General features: G+C 44.4%; 1 pseudogene; it reads left to right on the plus strand.

The window, feature by feature from the left end:
- Nucleotides 1-208: 208 nt before the first annotated feature.
- Nucleotides 209-637, plus strand: LOC147996842 (small ribosomal subunit protein bS18m pseudogene; annotated as a pseudogene).
- Nucleotides 638-10,988: the final 10,351 nt, after the last annotated feature.

Below are 10,988 nucleotides of genomic sequence, written 5' to 3' on the forward strand. Positions count from 1 at the left end.
TGACCTTTGTGAAACTAAATGGGATCTAAAATAATGCCATATAGGGACGGGGCCGGTAGGAAGGGTTAACAGAGCTAAATGAAGATAATAAATGGGGGAGGGGGAGATAATCAAAATTATAAAACTGTCAAAAACCAAAACCAACCAAACAAAAATTAAACCTCAGTTAAAGGAAGACACTGAAAAGGAAGAGGAAGGGCAGGGAACCATGGCAGCTCTGGTTGCTGTGTGCAGCAGTGTGGGGAAGAAGACCTTGACAACTGCGGCTGGCGGCTTCATGGATCTCAGAACTCACGTGGTTTCTGTGCTGTGGAGATGATGTTTTTCACAGTATGAACAGGTAACCAGCAATGAGGACCTGCCAATCCCCGTGGAAAACCCCTCTAAGGAGCCTCTTAAGTGTGTCTTGTGTGAGAAACGCGTAGATTACAAGAATGTGCAGCTTTTGTCCCCATTTATTTCTCCATTTATTGGGTGCATTTACAGAAGACACATAACAGGTCTTTGTGGAAAGAAACAGAGGGAAATAACTAAAGCCATTGAGAGAGCTCAGAAAATGAGACTTATGCCAGTTACATACAAGGATCCTGCATATCTCAAAGACCCTAAAGTTTGTAACATCCAATATCGAGAATAAATTTTATAAAGTTCCTGCCCCACAACCCCCAAAAAGAAAAGCACCTAGAAGATTTCCAAAGCCCACCTCTGTGCGTGCGTGCGCGCGTGCGTGCGTATGTGTGTGTGTGTGTGTGTGTGTGTGTGTGTGTGTGTGTGTATGAGTGACAATGTGGGTATATGTGAATATGAATGGAGAGAAAAGAATCAAGGGAGAAGCCATTTTGAGATTTAGCAAACTAAACTGTGGGAGCTAAGGGTAGTTTCCTAAGAAGTTTGTCCCAATTAATGTTTTATTTTTTTTTTCAACTTGACACAAACCAGTTATTTGGGAAGAAGGAAATTTAACTGAGTCTATGTTTGTGTGTGTGAGTGCCTGTGTGTGACTGTGTTCGTGTTTGTGTGTCTGTGTGTATGGGAGTGTGTGTGTGTGTGTGTGTGTGTGTGTGTGTATGATTATATTTCCAGAGGCAGTTTGATTATGAGATTCTGAATTCATCACTTGGTTAACTCCTTAAAGGATTCATGACAGGGTGGCCTTGTTGGTAGGCATGAGAGGGGCTTAGTTGAAAGAAGTCATTAGAGGGGACTTGGGGCATATCGTGGTTTTCCCCTTCTCTCCTTCCCATGCTCCAAGTTTCCAGGTCACAGATAAATGAAGAGCAACCCTGAGTTCCCACTGTGCAGGGGCCAGTCAGCCTTGGACTGAACCTGAAACCAGGTGTAAAAATAACCTCCTCCTTCCTCGGGTTGCTTATGTTGGATGTTTTGTTCCTGAAGATGAAAAGCTAAGGAATCTAATCTCCCCAGGGTAACAAAGCTGCAGATTCCCTACTTCATTGACCATCCATGAGTCCCTTACTGTAAGGCAGACACAGCACAAAGCTACAATGGATGTACAGATGGACAAGGGCCTCTGAACATATAGTATACATAGGTTCAGTGGCAGCATAAAGAGGCAAGGGATAGTACAGTGTTTGTGCTGTGGGGTGTTGTGAGTAGGGATTGGTCTAGGCTGAAGTCTGGAGGGTTGTCAGTCACTTAATGTGGATGAATTTCTTGGTTAGCATGAGGAAAGAATTTCGAGGCAAGGCCCTGGAAACTTGGAGAAGTGCAGGTGTCTTGGGGTGAGTTCTTCATGTATGGAGCCTATAGAGAAACCAGGTGAAAGGAATTCTCTTCGGGTCTGTTAAAGTCGAGGGGGTTCACTTTAAGATCAATGGCATTTGGAGGGTTCTTAGTAGGACACATCCATTAGATGCTTGCCCTGGCAGTATGGCAGGGAGTCCCCAGTGGTGGGGTTGTCGTGTTACCTGATATTTAGTAGCATCCCTGACTCTCTCCTCACTGGTTGCCGATAACACCATCACGAGTCCCAAGGTAGGGAACTGAAAAAGTAACTCCAGACATTGCCAAACATCCCCTGGGGATTAGGTGGTGAGGAGAGTCACTGCTGTTTGAGAACTCTTGTCCTTAAGGGATGAAATAGATATTTTAATCTGAATTTATATGGGAGATAATGGTGGAAATGTGGTTAGGAGGTATTAAGTAGAATTGGCAGGTTTTGGGTAGATGTGAATATGAGGAAGAAAAAAATCAAGGATGAATCCACTTTGAGGTTCAGCAAACTGAATTGTGGAAGTTAAGAGTAGTTACCTAAGAAGAAGATTGTCCTGATTAATGATTTTTTTCTTTCTTTCTCAGTTTGAGTCATTTGGGAAGAGGGAACGTCAATTGAGAAAATGTCCTTACCAGATTGTGAGTCTGTGGCACTTTTTCTTGATTAATAATTGATGAGGGAAGGCCTAGCCAACTGTGTATGGTGTCACCTTCCCAGTCCCACCCCTGGCAGGCTCTTGGATTGTACAAGAAAGCAAGCTTAGCAAGCCATGGAAACAAACCAATAAGAAGCTTTCCTTCATGGCTTCTGCTTCAGGTCCTACCTCCAGGTTCCTGCCTGGAGTTCCCTCAGTGGCAACCAGTAACCTGAGAGTTGTAAGCTGAAGTGAACCCTCCACTCCAACTTGGTTTTGGTCATTGTGTTTTGTCATAGAAATAGAAACCTTAACTAAGACAGTGAGGAATTCCATTTTGGGGAATTCTGACTTTGGAGAGCCTGAAGGGCATCCACTAAAGAATGCATGAATCATGGGTTCAGGAGAGTCTTGGACGGGCCCTGACTCAGAGTTTGGCAAGCAAAGGCCATTGACCCATAAGAGGTGGTTTGAAGTCATGCCCTTCTTGGCTCATTAACAGCATCACAGGATTGGAAGTCCTGGGTGCATTTACCAGTCACAGTTCTCATCCATGAGACAAAATAACTGGTGGAAACAATTTCCTGGAAGAAGGATTTGATTTAGTTTGTGATTTCGGAAGCTTTGGTCCATGGTTACTTAACATCATACACTTGGGCAAACACTGTGGAGGAGGAAACATGGGAGAAGTTTTCACTTTTTGATGGCTAAGAAGGAAAGAGTGAGAGCAAAAGGGGGCAGGGAGGACATATCATCAAGGACCTGCTGCCAGTGACCTACTTCCATCAGCTGGTACCCATCTCCCAATGTTCCCAGTGCCTCCCAGTATCACACCCTAGCTATCAATCAAACACCGAAAACCCGAGCCTTTACATGTCATCCTAAAACTATGATGGTACCCAAGAGTTTGAGAGACTGTTTATAGGAATGCGTAGCCAGTGTGGATGCTCAGTACTGCCTGGCCATCCCTGGTGGCCACCACACTAGGGAGAGATCCACATGGCTTCCCAGCTAAGGAGGGAAGGCCCAGCAAGCCTGACCTTTCCTGCTCTCGGCAGCTGAAGTGCTTCTTAAGTGATGGCTGAATGGTGGAAGCTATTACTCTAACTGTAATTTGTAATGGCTTTCTATCGCTTTTGAGAGAGCCAGGGCTTCTTGGGATGAAAGGTGACTTTTAAAAGTCAGTAATTATACTTCCAGGGGTGTCTCTGGCACGGCGCATAACTACAGTATGCAGGGCATCCAAGAATTCACTCCTGGACAGGGCTTAGATTAATCATGGTTTCAATGCCCAGAGAACATGTTCTCAGTAGTTAACCATCCTTTTTCCTGCTCCTTAAACCGTGGACCTTGTAATCAAAAAAACAGACACACCCTCAACTACAGCAGGCCACTGTACTAAATAAAAAAATTATAGCTATTATACGCAGACTTCATACAGAGCAAAGTCTAGTTACAACACATCTGGTAAACTCCATTAAAGAACTGACTTATGTTCGGCTTGTGTTTTAATTAGCCCGTGACAACAAAGAATCAAAGGCTACCCTGCTCCGGTGGTTTCGATATTTACGACCGCCTTCACCTGCACTTACACACAGGTTTATGGAGTGTTAAAAAAGGGAAGAGGCCGAGTGGTGTTGTCTAGACCATTTACTGTTCGTACATCAGTTAGAAGGCTCGTTTCTAGGCCTGCCAGATGTGTGCACTGGCCTTCAGAGTTCACGGGATGCTGTGTTTTCAAACCATTTGGGGGCAAAGATGGTCTCATCTTCCAGGACAGGATTTAAGATCGTTCGGATTTCTCTGTGGCTTTGCGAGGCTGTTTTAACAATGTAGTTTAGGAAAAAAGAACACACTCTATGAGGTGATATTCAAGCATAACCTCGAGCTTCTGATTGAGGACAGGCCTCAGGAACCAATGGGGGAAAAACATTTTTTTCAGAGTGGATATTGAACCCTAAATACTTTCATCCCTAGTCTACCTAACCAGCCTCACAGTGTAAACAAGTGCTGAGAAGGTCAATGTGAAAGGCTCTGAGAAATTTTGCTATAAAATCTTCTGGATTTTGATATCAATCAGGTAGAGCTAGAGATGTAACTCAATTGTAGAGTGCTTACAGAGCATCCATAAAAGGGGAAGTCCTTGGCCCTGCCAAGGTTGGACCCTCAGTGTAGGGGATTGCTGGCGGGGGGGGGCAGCAAGTTGGGGTGGATGGGGAGGGGAACACCCAGATAGAAGGGGAGGGGGAGGGGTTAGGGGACTGATGGACAGGAAACCAGGAAAGGGAATAACATTTGAAATGTAAATAAGAAATACCCGATTTAATAAAAATGTAAGCAACAAACCAAAACCAAAACCAAAACCAAAACCAAACCAAACAAACAAAAACAGAGCATCCACAAAGCCCTGGCTAACATCCCTATCACATAAAGTTAGGTGTGGTAGTTCTTGCCTCTAATCCTAGCCCTCTGGAGGAGACAGAAGAATCAGAAGTTCAAGATCATCCTCAGCTGCCTACAAAGTTCTGAGCCAGACAGGGACACACAGGACATTGTCTGGGAAACACACGACCATGTCTTTTTAATCTATCATATGCATGCACTTGTTATGCAAGTTTCATGTAATAAATTCATTTATATGTAACCCATTTGTGAAGGAGTCACATGCTGAGCCTGGAAAACCGCTTTAGAGGAAACCATCTGTAGTGGTTCCTGAACTTTGGGCTTCTTGGAAGAATTCACATCCTCCTCCTTGCTGCTCTGAGATCACCCTTGTCAGCCTCCACACAGGCACTGATGTAAGGAATCGGGTCCACTTCGTGATTGCTTTCATTCTAACTACTTTCTCTCTTCTTCTTTCTTTTCATTTAAAAAGACCCATGTCTGCCAGTATAGTAAACAGGCAGGAAGTGCAAAATGTCACACTGTGTGGTGCATTGTAACTGCCCTTCCCTTGGAGGAGTGGGATGCCATAGCACCCAGATACATCCCTCAGGTTTCCTTTCAATTCTTTTCCTCCCCTGTTTCCCCAAAGGAACCATTCTGGATCCAAATCAGATTAATTTCATAAACAGAATGCATTTCCTCTCACTTCTCTGAGATTCATCCATGCAATGTTACTGCACATGGCTATCACATGACTATCACATGGCTATCACATGACTACCACATGGCTATCACATGACTATCACATGCCTCTCACATGACTATCACATGCCTCTCACATGACTATCACATGCCTCTCACATGACTATCACATGCCTCTCACATGGTTATCACATGGCTATAGTTTTTTTTTGTTCAGGTTATTGTTGGAAATTTGCTTGTGTATAGTTTGGGCCTGTTGTCAGTAAGGACTGGATATTTGCTTGCCCATGGTACATGCAAGTATTTCTCTTCCGCCATGTCCAGCTAACTGGTGGGCTGACTTCTGATAAACCAGGGTACTCTTTAGGGTTTAAAGAATGTTAATAAAGTCAGGCCTGACTTGGTCTTTAGGTATCGTCTCCACTGCACGGTTGCAGGATGTTTGCCCTAAGCTTCGTCACTGATGGTCTCCTAGTGTTGTCTCTTTGTGAGCCAGTGCACACCTGATGTCAGTGGGACAAACCGCCCTTCAGACCTGCAACTCACAGTGTGGTCCCTGTGTTTGCAGCATAAGCGCTACCTGGGAGTTTGGGAAAGGGGTTCATTCAATTGTCTTCCTAAACCTACAGTCAGATAAAGGACTTAGCCCAGCACTGAAGAGGTCCTCTGGAAAATTCTCATGCCCACTAAAATCTATTCTCCACCTGTGTCATATATCTCAGCATTCACACAGAAGGGGCGCACAGAAGGAAATGGATTTAATTATTTTCCACTCATTCAACCAGCTCCTGCTAAGCACCTGTCAGGTCCCTAGCTCTGCTCTGCTCAGTAAGCATGTGGGATGTGAAAAAGAGTTAGTGACTGTCCTTGACCTTAGGAAGTTCAGAGCCAGCAAATGGATATTGTGTAAGGTGATGGGTGCCACGGAAGTAGGAGAAGGGGGACAGCCACTTCTCCCAGGGAGTTCTGAATATGTTCCATCTAGGAGGTGAGCTGTGCGTCTCGATACTAGTTGAACTAAGTCATCGAGGAGCTTCCTAAGCAGGACCAGTTAGTGCTGGTGGCTGTTTGCTTCTCAGATGTGAAAGTGCCCTGATTTGTGTTAGCCTAACTTCTGAAACCAGATGCTTGAAACATACCAGACAAGCACTGAATGTTGGATAAATACTTTGTCTATATTTATTTCTCGGGGATCTTGCATTTCATGCCTTTGACCTTCAATTATGAGGTGTCTGCTGTAGGACAGGAACTCTACTACCTGCTGAGTCAGGGAGGTGAGTGGAAATGCACGTAACGTGGGTGCTGAGGATAAACCCAGTCTCTTTATGTCTGACTGCCCTGAGTGTTCCTAGTGGCTGTAGCTCCTACCAATCCTGCAATATTTCTGGTTGCCATGGTCGCTATACCATGGCAAGTATCAACTTGGTTGTATTAGCAAGCAGTTTGAATATTTTCTTGGTAAGATCTACCCAAATAGCTGTGGGGTTGCTCCAGATTATGTGTTTGGTCTGTCTGATCTAAGGAGGGATGGCCATGAGAAGGCTCTTCTCAGTTCTTTGGGGCGCTTTATATGAGGTAAAAGGGTTCTTTGATGGCAGTATATAGCACACTAAAACTAGCTAGATGAAAGGCAGACTATGGTTACTCACACACGGGAATGAGAGGATGCTGCCAACAAGAACCACAGAGGAGACTGCCCCAGGGACAGGCTAACTGAGGCTAATTCTACAGGGACAGCTTCTGTACGGAACACAGGGTGGGGCTGACTGGGCTCCTGTGCTTCAAGAGGGGGGTGAGTGATTGGAAGGCATGTGTGGGAACTGAGGTGTAGTGACCCCTGCTCTAGCCAGTGACCAGTGCCAGTACCTGGCCCTGGGCTAGGTAGAGCAGGCGCACAGTGGCCTGAAAGTGTGGTAGCCAGGTAAAGGAAGTGGTAGAGATCTAGACTTCATCAGCTGCTTTGGATGGAGAGTCGGCCAGTCTCAAGTCAGGACCCCAAAACCAAAAGAAGACAGCATTTTAGGACAAAACATTGTATTTACATAGGAAAGACCATGGAATGGTGAAATCCCACTTTGCGGCAACGAAGCATTTACAGTCTTTAGTGGCGGCCTCTTACCCTCTGTCGCCGACTTTTCTGCTTGTGCAGTGGAGAGGTTTTGAGTGCTCCTGAACAGAAGGAATTCTGCTGCAGTTTAGCAAGTTAACGTAAATTACACACAACATTCCCATCCGACTGAAGGAATGAGGCAGGCCCGTGGACCTCAACTTCAAGTTACTTGTGATCGAAGATAGCGTTGGAACATTGGGGTTGGTCAAATAAACGCTCTTGGCTTTCGTTTGAAAATAAAGCAAATCTACAAGGCCTGACTGTGTTAACCAAGAGTGCTCTGGCCCAGAGCCTACACACCTTTACTGGGGGACAGGTCACAGAGGGAAGTGGCCTGTTTACCTATCTAAAGGTTTTCAGTTGATGTTAGCAATGCTCCAATGCCCTTTTTCTGGGGTGAGTCAGTGTACCACCTAGCCAAGCAAGAGATAGGAGTAACACCATAAACAAGCCTCTGGGATTTCGGGGTCCATTTGTCTTCTTTACTGGAAGCTGTAAGTGTCAGGAATTAGGGGGAGAGGGTTGAGCTCATCTCAAAGCCTCCACTCTTAACTCTGCAAACCAGAGGTTTCAGTTTTTGCCTTCGGTTCTCCTTGTGCAGAAACAACTCTGGCAGCCAGCTGCGCACTTGAGTGCTCTCAACCATGGTGGTGTGGCGGGACTGGACATTTAGCAAGGACAATTAGGTCCACACAGGCCTCCATACAATTCCTTTCCCAGTAAAGCTCCTGTCTTGCTGGAACGGCCCAGAGATGCAGATCTGAAGTTCATGAAGAGAGACTGGACTGCATCTATATTTAAAGCATTTGCGTCCGAGGATGCAGGGGAGGAGGAGTGGGATGTTATTCTTGGTAGGTGTTCTGTCTGGAAGCCCAAGCATCTCCATCCTCTCTTATCAGTCCCGTCTCTTAATTCATTGCTTATTTTTTTTAAAATCAACCAACTTCCACATTAAAAACAAAACCGAACAAGACAGAAGCCATCACCAATGTGCTTATTTTAGCAAGTTTATTTTTTAAGAAGATAAAAATCAATACTCTCCCTTGCACGACTGACGTCCTGGGGGATCGTCTACAGGAATCATAGTTAAATTGCTGCTAGTCGGTCTGTGTGAAAGAAAAGGTCAATATTTTTTTTTCCCTAGGAAGAAAGTGTGCTGCTTTCCTCTTGGGAGACAAGAGAATGCTGAGGTGGTAAATTACTGGATTTTGTGCCCAAGTGATTCCGAGGGATAATTCTACCCTTTGAATGAAGACACTCTCCCACTTCCCTTGAATGAAGACACTCTCCCACTCCCTGTCTGATTCTTCCTCTCGTCTTTTTCGCATGCTTAACTTGGAACTTCATCTGGTCTGTGTCACCAACTTATCCTTACAACTGCCCAGCACGACTAACCCCTCAGCTCAGGAATGTAGGATGTAGCTTTGCAGGCTGTCTGTGAGAACTTCAGGTGTGAGACTCTTGGCCAGCGGGACACTTTGAGATTATGAGGAGGCAACAAACCTCCCATATCAGATGCTTCAAACCCCTACATTCTTAACACTCATCCACATTGCATGTCCTCTGCCGGTCAGCAGGGCCCTCTCTTCGCTGGGGTCATGCTGAGATGTGCACTGAAGGAGACCACTTGCCTTTGCAATGTGATAGCTATGGAGCAACTGAATTAAGCCTGACTCTTAATGCTTCGCCTTTACAGGGCAACATGGGTTACTTACATTTCATTGGCCTTCACCAAGACATATGAGGCATGCCCGGAAGGAAGATAGAATCAGATTGTATGTGAACAGCTCTCAGGATGACTACAATGTCAACACCAATAAATTGGGGTTGTAAGTTCAAAAGGCCCTACAAGATACCCTTTTCTGGATTATTCCTACGACTCTTAAATTTCTGAACGAGTTCAAGGGTCTTTTCTCTAGTATAGGGGCCTTCTATACTTCTAAACTTCTCTTGGGAGTTTTACTGGTGACGGGACCTCACTGCCTCTCATGGTTACTATTGCATTTCTGAGTGGCTCTTGTTTACTTTAACCTCTTGGTGCCCTTGGAGCTAGGGCTCCTCTGTCCTCTCAGTCTGTGGCCTTGGTTATGAAGGTCACCTAGGTCTCTCTCTCTCTCTCCCCCTCCCCTCTCTGTTTCTCTGTTTCTCTGTTTCTCTGTTTTTCTCTGTTTCTCTGTTTCTCTGTTTCTCTGTTTCTCTGTTTGTTTCTCTGTTTCTCTCTCTCTCTCTCTCTCTCTCTCTCTCTCTCTCTCTCTCTCTCTCTCTCTCTCTCTCCAAAATAGGACTATCATTCGTATTTGAATAAGTTGAACTATGGAACGAATGAAATACAATGAAGTCATCTATACTTGCAAACCAAGGCTATGTCCTTGCAGTGTTCTGACATAGGGTGCGGAAATACTGAAGGAAAAGTGAACTGTGTGTGTGTGTGTGTGTGTGTGTGTGTGTTTGTGTCTGCTAATTGTAAATAGAAAAATTATTAAGTAATTATGAGTATAAGTCTATCTACCCATCCATCATCTGTGTATTATGTATCTATCTTTCTATGTATGTATGTATGTATGTATGTATGTATGTATGTATCATCTGTGTATCTGTGTATCTATCTGTGTATCTGTGTATCTATCTGTGTATCTGTCTATCTATCTATCTATCTATCTATCTATCTATCTATCTATCTATCTATCTATCTATATCTATCTATTTATCTAGCTATCCTGTTTAGTTTAGTTTTGTTTTTTTGAGACAGAGTTTCTCTGTGTAGTCCTGGCTATATTGGAACTCTCTCTGTAGACCAGGCTGACCTTAGACCCAGAATATGCCTGCCTCTGCCCCCTGAATGCTGGGATTAAAGGCGTGAGCCACCACACCCGTCTTCTGTTTAGTTTCTTCTGAAGGGGACACAGCTAGCGTTACCTGGACAGAAGGAACCTCAATTTAGAAAATGTTCCCATCAGATTAGCTGATTTTCTTCATTGGTAATTGATGCGAGAGGGTCAGGCCCGCTGTGGGTGGTCCAGGCTGAGTAAGCCACAAGGGAAAAGCCAGTAAGCCGCATTCCTTCATGGCCTCTGCTTCAGTTCCTGCCTCAACTTCCCTGGTGATAAAGGAGAAGCAGCAGGATTAAATGAACAGTTTGCTCTCCAATTAGTCAATGTTTTAATATAGAAATAAAAAACTAAGCAGAACACTCCATATCTATATCAGGTTTTTTTTTTTTAAAAACCTTAGAATTCTGGTGGCAAAGAAGCTTATTTATAAATTGCTCAGTAATATCAGTAAGGTATTTATTAAAAGATGGGCCTTTTATTTTTATCCTTTTCTCCGCTTCTAATTTGCTGGCTGGAGTGTATCTCCTTCTCATTCTTTGCTTACTTTAAATTATTCATGCCTCGCTTTCTATCCAGAGGTCTATATTTACC

This window comes from Rattus norvegicus, chromosome 1 (assembly GCF_021556685.1).
Source record: "Rattus norvegicus strain SHRSP/BbbUtx chromosome 1, alternate assembly SHRSP_T2T, whole genome shotgun sequence".
NCBI lineage: Eukaryota > Metazoa > Chordata > Mammalia > Rodentia > Muridae > Rattus > Rattus norvegicus.